General features: G+C 44.5%; 1 pseudogene; it reads left to right on the top strand.

Annotated features, from left to right (window-relative positions):
- Window positions 1–901: 901 nt before the first annotated feature.
- Window positions 902–15,411, top strand: LOC148183641 (uncharacterized; annotated as a pseudogene).
- The last annotated feature ends 557 nt before the right edge of the window (window positions 15,412–15,968 follow it).

Below are 15,968 nucleotides of genomic sequence, written 5' to 3'. Positions count from 1 at the left end.
CACAATTGTCTGACCATGAGCACTGCCATGTCTGGAGCTGTGTGGAGGCTGTTTGCAGAACCCAGGAATGCAGCCTCAGGAACAGAACCCTGCACAGGCAAACTTGGCAGAACCTGGGCAGTGTCTGGAGCAGCACTTGGGAATCTGGGGCCGGGAGCTGACCCCACTGTTACTGACTGGTCTTGCATTCCCAGGGGGACAAAAGAGGGCCTTGATTGCCAGGTTTGCAGTTTAAAAAAAGACTTTGCTTTAATGAATGTACAGCCTAAGTGTTATCCTTCTCCATTCTGGGTTGTTTTTCAGAAAACAAGAGCAGTTTAGGAAATTTAAATCTCTCCAAAAATAGAAATTTTATCTAGAGAAGTCACTCTGTGCTTCCATACTTAGTATAAACCAAATTTATTTGCTTCTGTAGTTGAAATTGCATTACTAAAGAGCATAAAGTTTCTTTAATGTTGTTTGATGTTTTTTGTCTGGTTTTGAATGGAAGTTGGGATTATGTTATGTGATCATCTTGTGGCTGTAACACTTGTCAGTTCATTTAAATTAATGTTTTCGTTTCTTATTTATTTTTCCCAAATTTTATTGGTTTGTTAGGAATAATACCCAAATTTGTGATGCTGAGAAGGTAAAGCTGCAGCATAAGCCCACCTGGAATCCTTGTCATAGCAGAAATGCACCAGGAGCAACCACAGACAGGCAGGTTCACCAGCACTCCAGTGGCCTGTGTTTGTGTGTCTATTTGTGTGTCTCATGATTTTCAGGTTGTTTTTTATTTCCTGATGCAACTGAAAAGTCAGCCTTTTTTAGAAAAGTGTAGAATCTAATGAGCAGTGTGTTTGAAAACCTCAGCCATTCCCAGGACACAGGTGAGTGATACAAACACAGGTGACACGTGGAGATGGGCATCTTGGAAAGAAAACATCAAAGGAATCACACAGTGGTCAGGGGTGGGCAATTCACAGGGCCAGGGCCTGGAGACTTGTGCAAAGAAAACCACCCTGTTCTTCACTCGGTGCCAGTGAGCTTCAGTTCATGAAGAAAGTAGCTGGAAAAATTACCCAGGAATAGATGACCTTTGAAAAGGCCTCTAATATACAATTACCTGATGTTCACTGAAGTGTTTCACATGCTTCCCACCCTAAATGATTTCTAGGTTCACCCATGTGTGAAAAGGGGTCTGATTTTATGGAGGAGGACAATTGAGGAAAGAAACTTCAGAAAGGAGAGAAATACGCCAGAGAATTTTACTGGTTGTTTGCTCCAAGGGAAGAAAAGGGCAAATCTATGCAGCCACCTCAAAGTCACCTTTTGACTTTGAATTTTAAAAGAAAGGAACATGGAGAACTCCAAGGTATTGACTGCACTTGACAGAAGCTGTTCCATGGAGATAGGAAATTTGGGATCTAGTGGAATTTGCTTTCTTAGTCAGATGACAAGTTCTTTTTTTGTCCCCCCAGTACAACAAAATTCTTACAACTCCTGTTTTCCTTCCTGCCTTTTCTTTCCTTCTGCCCTGGGTCATCTGGTACAGGAGATCCCTTGCCTGTGTGGCCACCAGTGCTTACACCAGGGGCTGGCCATGTCCCCTCTGCAGAGTTTCAGCTCTGATCCTGGGCCAAAGCCAGTGAATTATCTGGGGCTGCAATCTCTAGTGGGCTTTAGGCAAAATACTCTTCTAAGGAAATTATTTTTCTGGCTAGCACAAGTGTCTGTGCACCTTTCCAGTGTCAGCTGTGCCCTGCTGCACACAGCAGTGTTCTCTTCACTGCCCCCACCCCCACGTGGGAAAGAAACAGCATTCAAAAACCCAAAGGCTTTTTGAAACCAGGGAATGGGATTTCCACATATGATGAGAGAGCACACTGGGCAATAGAAACTATACTTGTATGGAAGAAAATTATTTTAAATAACCTTGGAACATAACAATTTTAATGAACAAAAGCAAGTGACAGTTCCCTATCTGCATTATATGACAAAACAAACAAAGTCCCTGAGACAGGTCAGACAGACAAGAACATCAATGTGGCAGTTGTAGCACTGAAACACTTTTCATTTGGTCAGGTATCTAAGTATCTTTGTGGGGAAAAAGCCCCAAAGTTTAACTTTGGATCCAAAGCATTAGACCTGCAATGCCACAGAATTCTGTGACTTTGGAAATGTTCTGTTGTTTTTCAGTATGAGCTCATGAACCTGGAATGAAATTGTCCTTTGGGGACAAAACAAAATAGATGAAAAATAAATGCTCAGGTCTAGAGACCAAGGGGGTCCTGAGCCATGGTCTTCAATATGTTTGTTTTTCATCAAGTTCAGGAGCAACTTTGAGCAGGATTTTCTGCAGTTGAGTAAGACAAAAAAATTAATATTAAAAATAAAAGAAGAAACCTGAATAAGATTTTTCAGAAAGCCATTTATTTTCCTATATAGGACATCCAGATCCAAAAGTGAATGGCGAGTCAGGAGTGTTCTCAGGCACACTGTTCCAGCAGCAGCTCCCAGGCTCCTCTGACTGTGGCTCTGCTGGAAGGCAAGTCAGCTTGAGCTCACAGCAGATAAATGTGGGATGATGTGGAGCTCCTCAAGCTTCTGCCTCCTTCTTTTGGAGGCCACGCAATGTGCACGTGTTGTTCCTGAACTCATACCTCTTCTGGACATTTGTTTGCTTGATCCTTAAATTTCTGTGTTTGTCTCCAGTGGGCAGAGCTGTGCCAAGCTGCCAGCAGCTCGCTGAGACCATGGGCAGGTGCCTCAACTTCCCCCGGGGACTGCACACACATCCCTGCCAGCTGACCCCAAAGGAGCTGAGGGAGCCACGAGGGTGCCAGGAGTGCAGCCACACACAGCCCCCAAGCTCTGAGGGCAGTGTGCTGACCAGCTAACCATGGCACAGGGACTGAAAGATGGGAGAGTTTCTCCTGGAGCCTGCTCCTAACTCTCCATGGCCCTGGCTGGGAACCGGCTGCAGTCACTACATGCCTTTAGCTTGAACTTGCACTTCAGCAGAGGAAGAATGGAAGAAATGTTCTGAGAGAAAATTCCATTTATGTCTTCTGCCACCTGCTAATGGCATATGGGAGCTGCTGCATGCCAGTAGCCGATGGCAAAGATAACATCAGTGTGGGGAAAATTGTGCAGTGCTGGAAATGAGACTCATGTTCCAGATGACCCGATAGGTCAGTGCCTGCTGGGGCGGGGTGTGGGGCCAAGCTCTGCTCACCAGCCCTCACACATCACACCCAGTGTGATGGCCTTGTTGGAATCCAGAAATCAAATTTTTTAGGGCAGGCAAAAGGACAAAAACTGAAAAGCATCTATTCACCTCCAGCCCCAGATCAGGCTTTGCTGCATATACCTCCAGCCCAATTCCTGTGAGCCAGGGCGAGGGAGGCTGGCAGGTGGGAACAGTCAAAGTGCCAGGAAAGCTGCTGCTCTGAAAACTGACATCATGGCAGAGTGGACGTAGTGGGCAGCTCTTCAGAAGTAAACATCCATTTACAGTAGGATCATAGAAATATTTGAGGCACTCAACAGCAAAATCCTTGTTGCTTTTCACCCTTGTGCCACTGGGAGTTTTTGCTCAGTGGGGGAATTCATGGTGTTTTATATGAATTGAGAGGTAATTGTGAGCAACTACTTAAATAGCTCTACTTATGTTTAGAGAAGGCTAGTCCCTGAAAGCAGCTAGGATCTGTGAATAAACATATTGACACAGGTGACCACCTGATCTGTCATATGGTTCTAAAAAAAAGCCACTTTTACTAAGTTTAAATCCCTGGCAGTAAAGCTGAGCAGACAGCAGACGCCAGCAGCTGTGCCTGCCAAAGCAGCGTGCTGGGGCTCAGCGGGGGCAGCGTGGCCACAGCACGTCCTGCCAGCCCGAGCTGTCCTCCTGAGGGGACCAGGGCCTTTAAATACCCCATGGACAGAGAAAGGTGAAGGGACTGGGCCCCCTGAATGGGGGATGGACAAGCCCAGAGGCTTACCTTGCTTAGTCCTCAGACAAACACGCTCAGTGTCTGCCGAGTCCCGCAGCTGATCCCACTGCAGCAGCCCTGCCTGTGCCAGCACTGCCCTGCACAGTGCCCAGCACTCCCAGGGGACAGAGGGCACCTGCTCCCAGCCCAGAGCTCCTCGGGAATGCACACAGCTCCCTCCCCACCCGGAGTGCCCGGGGGAGAGTGGGCTTCCAGCTTGGCCGTGGCCCTTAGCAGTCGGAATTTTTGGAAGAGAAAGTCTGTGAGAGAGAGGACAAATGTGAGGCTGTTGAACATGTTCAGCCCCTCAGCACAGGGGTTGAAGAGTTCACAGTGACAGCTGAGATGAGGCCAAGCCTGGTGGTGGCCCCCAGCTGCCCCTGCCCCACCAGCCTCCTCTTCCTCCTGCAGTGAGCTCCCAGCTGCCACAGCCCACCGAAAACCATGTTCAGCACAACCTAACAGCACAGAATTACAGTGTCCTAGGGCATGGAAATGGGTCAGAAACACACTCTGTGCTTTCTGCAGTAACAGAGGTGCCACTTCTGGTCACAGAGTTTCACAGCCCTGAGATCTCACTGCTTATGACTTGAAGCAACCAGCACCACTTGAGGCTATAGGGAGAAAAATTTCATTGAACCACATTGCCTCTCTGCTAGACAAAGCACAGAAAGTTAACTCACTCCCAGAATGTCAGAGTTTTCTGGGCACCTTCCAAAAAATCGCTGCATTTCATGCTTGAATGCCTATCAGTGAATTTCCAGTACAAAATGTAAACAGAGACAACTAGAAATCAACATCTGGTGTTTCCTTTGCACCTCCCCAGAAGGGAGGGCTGTTGGCATCATGTATTCAATCTCTCAGCACCAGCAGACACAGGTCAGTGACAAAACAGGTGAAAGAATAAGGCCTGAGGTCAGTAGATGCCCAGTGCAGCCACTGAAGCTGCTTGCTTCCAGGAGCTGAGGCTGCTGCTCTGAAGGAAGCAAAACTCCTGCCTGGTAGTAAACATCTTCAGTTACCACACAGAAAAATTTAAAAAGCCGAACAACAATCACCTAGCCAAGTGTTTAGGGTGGAAAAATATCAAAAATCAAGATGAGATGGACATGGCATATCTCCTGCCTGGAATTCCTGGGAATGTTTGTTGGTGGCATGCCTGCTCACGTAGTGCTGGTTGGACACGGGGCCAGGACCACGCTGTTCACCCAGCAGCCTCATCCCCAGCCTCCCTGAGGCTGAAGGAGACGCAGCTGAAGCCTGGGTGGGACAACTGCGAGGTGTTAGGGAGGATCACTTCTGCCCACAGGTCACTTCCCCAGCAAGGTGTACCTGGCTCCAGCCCTCCCCAGTGGTGTGGGACCTCAAGGGGGTTGAGAAAGCCCTTGGAGTAAATAAGGTGAGCAGCACCAAACTTCCTGGGGGAATCAATCTCGTTGAATGTTGCCCACCCATAGTTCAGAGGCACTCTTTGCAGCGAGGCAGTGTGGGCAGGCTGAGCAGTGCTCATGTCAGGATGGTGCTACAGCTGAAGCCCATCACGTGGAGAAAGAGAACCTCAGTCGCAGGGCTGAGCAGGCAGGGGCAGATCCTGCCACAGTTTTGACTCACAACTAGACAGACTCGGTACTTTTCAAGTTACAGAACTTAAGGTTTTTGCATTTCAGCTTTACAAATGCTAGTCAGTGGTTTTGCCACTTTTCACCTATTAAACTTCTTGGGTTTATCCATGCTCCATCCACTGTTCCATCCATTAAATTCTAATTTTTCTGCCTTTGCTCACTTGTAACTGGAGGAGATCACCTTCAGAGAGGCTGGTTCAGAGGACAGTGGTAGTAACCATGGAGTGCCCTATCCAGTGAAGTCTCAAATGAAAAATAGAATGTCTCTAAAAAGCATGGTGAAGTCTTTGAGAATTAAGATAATACCAGTGCAGGGCCATACCTGCTGCTAGCATGTGAGGTTCAGAAGTGCTGCTGCTGCTGCTGAACAGCATTTCCATGCCAGGAACCTGCAGCAGCTGCTGTGGATGCAGATCCATCCCTCAGCTGATCCTACAGCATGGGATCTGGACTCCTCCATTTCTCAGACTCCTTCACCTCTGCATCATCAGGATTTCTTCAGCATGGTCATTAACAGCTCACACATACCTGCCACACCTTCCAGCACACACCTCTGCATTCCTCACCCTGCTGCAAGACATGCTTTGTTCATGGACTCAGCTCTCAGAGCTCTCACTCTCTGTGTGATTCACATGGAATCAAATTATATGGAGTGCTGGCAAGTTGTGTCATGATGGATTTAGCCCTGTACTTGAAAGAGCAGATCTTGTCACCTAACCTGTACTTTTGGGAGGTATTTTACAATTTGTATAATGAAAAAATGTACTGGAAATACCTTATCTGTAGTGACAATTTCTGGACCTCAGTATACATAGAAATCCAGCAATATCCTTTGTTTGACATGCTTTTGTCTGTTCTACAACAGACCAGAGTTCACAAGCTTTCTCCCAGCCTGTGCTCGGCTTATAAAGCTTTTCCTGCCATCTATCCTGTTTGCCAAGTCTGCAATCCCTGAGAGCTGCCAGCATTTACAGCTCTGTGTGCAGGGATGCAGTGCCTGGGAGCTCTGATGGAACAAGCTGAGGCCCCAGCACCTGACCCTGGAGGGTGCCAGGACTCTGGAGCTGGCACAGGCCAGAAGGAAAATGATCCCATTTCCCCCTTTCTCATCATTGTTCTTACATGGCACAGCAAATCAAAACCTCAGACCAGCACAACTCCTATTGTTGCTTGCTCTGCAGCCTAGGGTAAAAACAAAAGAAAACCCAGCTCCTCATTTCCACACGAGTGGAATGGTTGGCAAATTTCTAGATTTGGCCAAGGGAAAGGGAATCCTTGCTTAATATTAAAAACCTCAGCTTAGGCTGATTTCATTTTCCATTTTTTTATTTTAGTCTCAAATTTTATGTCTTTATTTTCAGTTTAATCCTTTATTTTTGTTTACATAGCATCAACTGCTTCTCAAATAGCTCTTTAACTAGACTTAAGAGCTACACTTTAAAAGTGGACACTGTGATCAGCACAAAAAATCCCTCCTTCTGGTATTTTTGCTAGCATCAGTCCCCAGAACACGGGCCTTAACGAAGGGAACATATTCCCTACTGATGTGCCAGACAAAAGTTCATGGCTTTGTCTTGCTGAAAATGAAGTCTTGATTATTCATGCAGTTCCCAATTAGTCATTCCACACCCTTGAATTATTTCTGACAGATGTGAAATGCCTTCTGCTGAATTCCTACTCCAAGGAACCTTTTGCATGACTGGTTTATCAGTGAATGTGAGCACACTCATGATTTTACAGTGCTTCATCACCATGGCATGTGTAACACTGAACATGATGACTGGGGAAACCAGACCCACCTATTTTTGGTCATGGGTTCAGAGGTCAGGTCCAAAATCTGCCAGCAGCTGCCCAAGAGGTGCTCACTCAGGGCTCGTGTGTGCACAGGGAAAGCCAGTTTACCCTGAGGAGCTCAGGAATGGGTTGGCTGAGGGCATACGAATTCACTCTCAGGGGTGCTCTGGAGACACGTGCTAACCTGAAGGCCTATTTCTGTCACTTTTCACTTTCTTGCTTTCTCTTTGCTGCCAGGAGTGCTTTTCCCACCGGCTACGTACTCAGCCGTGGTTCCTGTCCCTGAGCAAGCCATGGAGATCAGAGCTCCCCAGCAGGGAGGGAATGCCCAGCCTGGTGCCCTCAGCTGGGAGTGCTCTGTGCTCTTTCCCTCCAGACGTGACAGTGCTCATCTCTCCGTGCACTCAGAGGCACAGAAACTCTCATCCACAGCCTGCACAACATGGGTGAAGGCTCTTTCCCAGGGGCTCTGAGGCTTCTCCTAAAATGAGGGGTCCCCAGGCTGGCCTGAGTACGTTTATTTTCTCCTACAAGGAAAAGTTCCTTCACGGAACCTTCTCTGAACAAGAACCTCCTCAAAGCAATGAGGCAGCTGCAGTGAGGATGTCGTGGGGGTACAGACAGCTCAGAGCTGCTGCACCCACTGTGCACCACAGACAGGAACACACCCAGGGCAACTCACCTGCTACCTCTGGACCAGCCTAGCACTGTGGGGCTTAGTCTGGTCAGGCAGAGCCGCTGCCCTGTCCGTGCCAGGCGTGTATCCCACAGGAAACAGAGACGTTCCTTACCAAAGCCAGCTCTGAGCTCCCCCTGGGAAGCCCGAGCAGCGATCCCCATTGGCACACCTGCAGTGAATGCTTGCTCTCCCTGCTGCATTTCAGCAGCATTCCTGAGCAGCTGGCCAGGCCTGCCTCCAAATGAGGTTAAAGACTTCACCTCTGCAATGGGAGATTTTAGGCTGGGATTCCACATTTTTCTCCTGCAGAAGTCTCTGTCACTGCAAAACAAAACAATGACACCCAAAGCCATGTTAAGTCATTGTAGTGATTCCAAAATCCATTATTCCTCTGGCTAATTTAAAAACCTCCAAGCTCATTCTAGGTCTTACCACTTCGAATTTTGTATTTGTGGTGGTGAAACTCCCCTCTTCTTTTTATCCACAGATGCTCATGGTCATGATGATACGGTTTTGTTCAATAATTAATCATTTTTGCATCATGTTTGACTTGGTTTAGGGTTTTAAATTGCTAGCATCGCTGAAGGGAATCTGTAATTGAGATACGAATCTGAGTACCTGTGGGAGACTTCAACTTTTGTGTAAATGCCAAAGTGTAAGTTTTTAAATGTATGTTTTACTACTTTAAAGGCATCTACACAGGGTGTCAGTGGAGGCTGATCTGTCATCACTCTGTCTCATCAGCAGACCCACTGGATTCTGACAGCTGAATAGAGGCTGTTAATTAAAAATGCCAGGTTTTGTCAGACCCTTGTCATGCTCCCTAGATAATTCAGTCTTATGCATTTCAAGCATTTGCAGCAGGAACAAGACTAAATCTTTCAATTGCCCTGCTCCATTCTATGGTTCTTTTTCTAAGAAAGAGGATTTATTCCTGCAGCACTAACCCTTTGCATTTTGAAGCGGGGTGTTGGTGTAATTTGGTTCTGCATTGAGAAGTGCCAGGGTTTGTGACGACTCCTCAGAGGGAAGCTGAGCAAAGGTTCTGGCAGTGACTCCCACCATCAGGAAGGTTATGGGGGATAATGCCACAAGTTTTGCAGGAGTAAAGAGCTTTTTCTTACTTTTCTAAGAAGGTTCTTTGCTAGAATAAACAAACAAAAATTGGACCTGGCTCCAGGTCCCACAGCTGTCCTCTCTGGAGTCAGTAGCTGCTCCTGGGAAGATGTGGCTCAGCCAGTCATCCCTAAAGGAGGAGTGTTAGTTTTGCATGTAACTATGACCTATTTTTTGAATTTTGCTATATATATATATAAATTTGCTCTTTATGGCACATCCATGGACCCTCTGGGATGCATATGGTGCAGAGCCAGTGGTGAAACCTTAGACTCATGTTTAGAAAACACCACCTTTGTTTGTTTTACATGTTTATAATTGTCTGTGGCTATATTATCGTTTGTGAATTTCCACAGTAGCTTTCAAAGTAATGTTGGTTTGTCTGGATACTAACATTGCTAAAAAGCACTTAAAATGTCAAGTACAAGAACAGTTGTCTGCTTCTTCTTGCTACTACAACCTACCACAGATGTGAATCATGAGCCATATTGCTACAGCTTCTGAAATCAAAATAAATCCAAATCATGTATAGCCCAGCACAGACATATTCCCTAATGACACAGAAGTGTGGTGCTCCAGCTCCCCATTTTATAGGAATAAAGGAGGATATATGATAAGAGGTTAGTTCCAACTCCTTGTTTCCTCAGCAATGACTGCAGTTTTGTATGGGACAATCTGTTCCTTCCATGCATTGCTCAGAGGTGGAGCCTATTGAGAAACCCCTTCTCTGCCCCAGTGGAACAGAGGGTTATGTCACCTTCACGTGGAGCCATGTTCAACTGGAATGTCACAGATTTGCCTCTGGGGTCAACCTGAGCTGCAACAGAGCGTGGAGAAGACAGATTTCAGGTAAGACAGCACATGCAGTTTGCACACTTGTGAGGTTTGCTGACAGCAGACTCCCATGTGGAAGTCAAAGCAGTAATGAATGTGTTCCAAAGGGAATTAATGGGGCACTTTCCGTGTGGGCTCCCAGATGGAGCTGCAGGGAGGCAGCTATGGAGGTGGATATCTGGTGTCTCGGAGGTTCAAGAGGATTTCCCCACAGCTCACCTGAACTCAGGTGGTGGGGCTTAGAGACTCTGTTGCCCATCACACTGCAGCCTCTGAGGCATTGTCTGCAGAAACTAACACAGTAGCCAGGCCCTTTATCAGGGAATGAGGGACTCTGGGCCACCTCGGGGCCATCTCTCACCTCAGGCAGCCCAGCTGAGGAGTTTGCTTTTCTGCTTCATGGAATGGTGGCATCTCCTAAGACCCCTTGTTAGCGTGTGCACAGCACGCTGCAGTGTGAGGAACAGGCATAATGCTGAATTACAAGGTGGTGTGGGTAAGAGCATCTGCCAACATCAGCAGATCTATGAGGTCAGCAAGTTTACATTCCTTCAGGTCAGGGAACAGAACAAGCATGATCTTATCCCCATGCCAGTTCCTCCACATTGCAAAGTCTCCGCAAGGCATGACGACACCATTCCTGCTCTGGGGAGGAAGGCACGGAGGCCTCGTCTGCAGCGCCTGCCAGAACAAACTGCAAGGAACAAACAGGCACAAGCGATCTCCAGGTAAGAATGCAGAGGAGAACAAGCACACTGGTTTTCCCAGAGCATGGAACAGCCAGGCTCACAGTATGTACTGCCAAAACCAGATAAATGTTCCCTAGAGAAACCAGGCTGTATTTACGAGGGACTGCATGATCTCAGTGCCCATCCTCATTTGGTGCCTGCTCACCTGGGGAGCAGAAGAGGTATTCTGTTCAAAGTAATGGATCCAATCTGGTGTCCCACCCTGCTGGGCCACGAGGGAGAGGACAGCATAACAGGAATTGCATTTTCCTTCTCCTCACTTGTGACTCTGTGTGGTCAGGTTTTAATTCTTAAACTCAACTCTTTGAATTATTTCTATAACCCTTACTGGTGTCACTCTGAGTATTACTATTATCCTTAAAAATACATAACTCCCTTTCTCTAGAAATTTTAACCATCCAGAAAGCATGCCCTATGACTTTGAAATCAGTACAGAAAATTTATCAACATAATTGAAAATAAAACTAAATTTAGGATGAAAGCCATACCTTGCACCCTCAAGGCTTATAAATTTAGTCTTGTCCAAGGTATGAATGCGTGTCCCCGAAATTAATATAATTCTGAAAATTTCTTATGTTTGTCAGACAGAACTAGATAATTTTAGAGGCATACATATGTGTGCAAAACAAAGTTATGGTTACAAAGGCACATCCTGGATTAGAGAAAACAAATGTCTTATCATACAGAGATTTCCATAAGGATGGGAATTGCTCAGGATTGGCATGGGTCAAGCACAAATTTAAATGCTATTCCTTGAGCAATATCCAAAGGATCTGACTCCACCTTTGCTCACTGTAAACTACACAGTACCTAGATAAGTGCTGAATACATAATAGCCAGATTTTTATATTGATGGCCAAACCCAAACACCTACAAGTGTCTTCAGCTATTGGGTATCAAACAAAGAAATCAATTTCTAAAGACCTGCTTGGAAACACAGTTATCCTTTTCAATACATAAAACTTGAATAGGGCTCTGGGAAATAGCAGCATAAAAATAACATCAATGATGAATTTAAAATGTTCCCCAAACCAGGAATTATAAGGAAGTCTTGGGAGAGGTCTTTCCACAGTTTTTAATTCTGAGTATTTGATTTTTCATAATCTCCATTGGTTACTTGGCCACTGCTGTGGGCTATTGGATAACCCATCTGGGCAGCACACAGCTCCTGCCACAGGCCAGGATCCCAAAAGTGCATGTGGGGCATCTGTCATCCTGACTCTGCCCATGCTGCTCCTATTTTATAACTGCAGATCTCAAACAATGAACAATGCTTGATAGTCATCAACCTGATTTCAAAAATGGAGTAACTGATGTAAGGAGATGAAGAAACTCACTCCATACCATTGAATCAGTTGATATCCATACAAGGATTAGAGAGATTTCCTCATTCCTGGTGCCATTTGTAACTTACCACAAAAGAACACTAAACCCGCTTCTTATGGCCATTCTCCATGCTCCAACAGACCATGGCATCAAAGGACTAGGCAATAAATCTTCACTTCTCACAGTTTCCATGTGGAGACAGGGAATCCATCAATCCACTATCTGCTACAAACCCCACATTTGTGCTTTTGTAGAAAAGTTAGAGCTAATCCAGACTGCGAGTTTTCTGGAGCATGTTTATGCGAATAAGGCCAAGGAACCAGTTTTGTCTGATTGCTGTCTCATGTCCTACATGATGTGGTAGCAATAGTCTGTCAAAAATTGCTCAGAACTTAAATATGTAAAAGTTTTCCCACACCTTTATTTATCCAGCTCTGATCTCTGCTTTTGAATGCCTTCTTTGCAGTAAAAGGGGAAGGAAGAGCATTGCACTTCTGGAAGGGAAATGTGAGGGGTGCAGGTACACATTCCCTTTTGAACCTGAGGATCCCACATACCTGAGGCAAGTGGATGTTGTCTCAGCTTGTTAGCACAGATACCACCACTCCAAACAATCAGGACTCTCTGGGAAGTCTATTTAAATAGGCCAACATTATTGTTATTATTATGGACTTGCAATGGCTTTAATGTCTACTCTGTAACTCCTCTCTCATCTTAAAAACAGACCATCTTTCCTCTCCACACTTCCTCTTAGTCTTCTACCCCAAGTATTACAGAAGTCCTTTAGGAAATCAGTCCTAAAAATGGATCTGTAACTATAGATCAGATTGTGCCACACAGTACTCATTTAAAGTATCTGACAAGCTCTCTGAAGTTTGTGTATGTTGTCTTTTTTGCTTAGACAATATATGAAAAACAAATCTTCTGCCATTATTCATGCTTTTAACACTGAGAGGTAATTGATAAAGCTGGTAAAAAGTCTAAAGAATAGTTTCTACACAAAGCAAAGTGATTACTTACTTTTTAAGGAAGAGGTTTTCAAGAAAATGAGCAACCTAGAGTCTCAGAAATCCAGCAATGAATTATTGAAATGTCCATTAAAATAAAACCATGCCAAACAGATTTCAGATACACTACATCTATCAAAGAGATGTGGATTTTCTCCAATATTGATATCCCACTTTACTCAATATGAGTTTGAAATACATGAGAGAATATGCTGCTGAACGCTGCATGAGCTATCTGAAACGGTTCTCATTTCTCTCTTTACTAGGTTAAATGAAACCTGATCTGGATTCCACTTGATCATAAGACTGGAATGCTGAAAATGCCATAATCTATTTATACATCAAATTGAAGAAACATTGCATATCTTTAAATTTCACAGCATTCCAGTGTATTAGCTAAATAGCAACAGTTTACAAACTGTTTCACATTCAAACGGAGAAAGAAAAGACAGACCAACCTGACTTATTTATCCTAAAGCCAGGATTGATTTCCTGGCTTTAAAACTATGGCCCAAACCCAGGTCTGCTCTGCCTTCCCTAAAAGCCTTGTTCTTGCAGCAGTAATTCATCATTTGTGCCAAAACATGGTAGTTGCCTTATGATGACTTCCAAATCCACAGCTCTTTTTCAGCATCAAGAACATACGACAACCCCAAACTAGATTTGCAGCTCAGATTTTGTTCATACTTCTCTTCCCTCTGCCTCTAAACCACAAATGGTTCAAAATACAGCAGTCAGCAAGGCTGAGAACCACTGTGTAAATAAGAACAGCCAAATCACACAGATGAAAGCCATACAGGGCTTATATAGCCCAGAAGGTGTTGGCAGTAACTCCTCGACCAACAGATCGCCTCAGACCCCCAGTGAAGCAGCAGTCTCCAGTTCCACAGAATGCTGTCATTTCCCTCCTTATTTACAGTGTTTATTTACTGTTTACTGGTGTGCACAGAGCTTTTGACACATTGTTCTGACTGGAGGAGCTGCTCCTATCCAAACACCACAACTGGGTGCAGCACAAGATCTACAGGAAAAGTAAAGGTGCCCATCATGAAGGAGAGCCCAATATGCTAAAGGCCTGTCCGTTGGTCTGTACAAATGTACATCCTGGATTTTAACATCTCTCAGTAAAGGAAAACACAGCTGCCATTGACATATGGTGGGTTGACTGCCATTAACTTGAAAGGGGTCTGGATCTGGCTAAAAACAGCTGATGATATTTCATAACATTTATTCATTTCTACTTGCATTTTCAATGTGTGAGTGTCCATTTTTCTCACATGTCATTCCTATGATTTTTTTTCATTAGTTGTTGGATTTAGTGCCTATTATTTTCCATGTAGAAGACTACAAACACTACAAAGACAAAAAAACCAATTTTTTTAGAGTCAGGGGAGATGAAAACTGTGCTATTTGTCACGTGAAACTTGAAGGAGAGCCTGAAGCTAAAGACTGCAGCTAACATTCATGGTTCTCTGGATAGTTAGTGGCCTTTATAAATGCAAAAATCCCACTTAGACATTAAAATAACTAATTTGCCATTTTCTGTGCCCTTCTCCCCTCCAGCAGTCTGTAACCTGGTATTTGTCTTCCAAGTCTTGTGTCTTACAACTTGAAATTCAAAAGAACTTGAAATTCAAATTACAATTGCATCTCAGTCGGGTTTGAGACCATTTGGGGTAATTTAGAGGAGTTTTTAAAACAAGAATAATTTGAGTAAATGTCTTACTGTCTAGAACCACGAGTTTCATAAAAAGGAAAATGTACAGTTTACAGTTAAAGAAAGGAATTTCTGATACCACTGTTGTTTTAAAATTTATGATGTTAATGCAGGATTTGATATAAGAGTGATCAGAAACAGAGTGCACTCTTAGGCTATCCAGTTTTTAGTAACACCTAAATTTATTTTCAAATTTGAAAAGACCCTAGGGATAAATAAACTGCTTATCACTTGTTGATTACTATGCCAGTATGTTACTATTGCTAAGACAGTATCACATGGCCTGAGGAAAATTTAGGTCGCAGTACTCAACACACGAAAGAATGGTGAGTAGAGCCCTCAACAGTTCTCTGCATCTGCAGATAAGGCAGATGCTGGATGGGAGAGAAAAAAATGAAGATCAAACAATGAAAAAGAACTTGTATAAGGTCGTACTGCAGATCAATACCAACTGAGGGGTGAGACTGAAGCTAAAAAAACAATCCCCTGAGCTTTTCCTACTGAATTCCCCTCAAACAGTCTCAGTCTGGAGTCCTGATGTTTGGGTAGATGCTCTGCTTATTAGAGCAATGGCATCCCAGGCTAGATTTTAGTCTCCAACAGTAATCACCTAATGTTATTAAAGGCTGAGATATCTGAACCCATGCACTCTAGATAGTAATAAACTGGCTCCCTTTAATATTCCTACATCTTTCTTTTGAAAAACACTGCCATTTTAAAGTTTACTTTTAAAGTTTACATCAGGGCTTTTCTAAAGCTTAAACACACACATACACCTATTAATATACATCTTTATCCAGCCATGCATTCATTTCTGGGTGTGAGCACGTGTGTGACTGCGTGCACTCCATAAGCATTTAGGGGTTTAGTGCATGCTAGTGAGACACAGATTTCAGCCACCATCAGTGGGAAGCACCGCCTTTTGACCATTTAAAATTATAGAAACAAACAAAGAGAATGTTGTGGTGTTATTTTCACTGGATGCCTATAACTGTCACACTCCAGAAGAGCTTCTTTTTTAGTCTTCTATTACTTGAGGGAGCATTTCTGCCCTTAGTCCAGAGGCTGAGGGATTGTGTGAGAGATACTTCTGTCACATGACTGGTGCATGATCTTTAAATGGCAAAATGTGCAAAATATGTAAGATCAC

Source organism: Pseudopodoces humilis, chromosome 11, assembly GCF_049639895.1.
Source record: "Pseudopodoces humilis isolate 2021_Gansu_Grassland_sample_001 chromosome 11, ASM4963989v1, whole genome shotgun sequence".
NCBI classification, from domain to species: domain Eukaryota; kingdom Metazoa; phylum Chordata; class Aves; order Passeriformes; family Paridae; genus Pseudopodoces; species Pseudopodoces humilis.
This window is presented reverse-complemented; position numbering and strand designations above follow the sequence as displayed.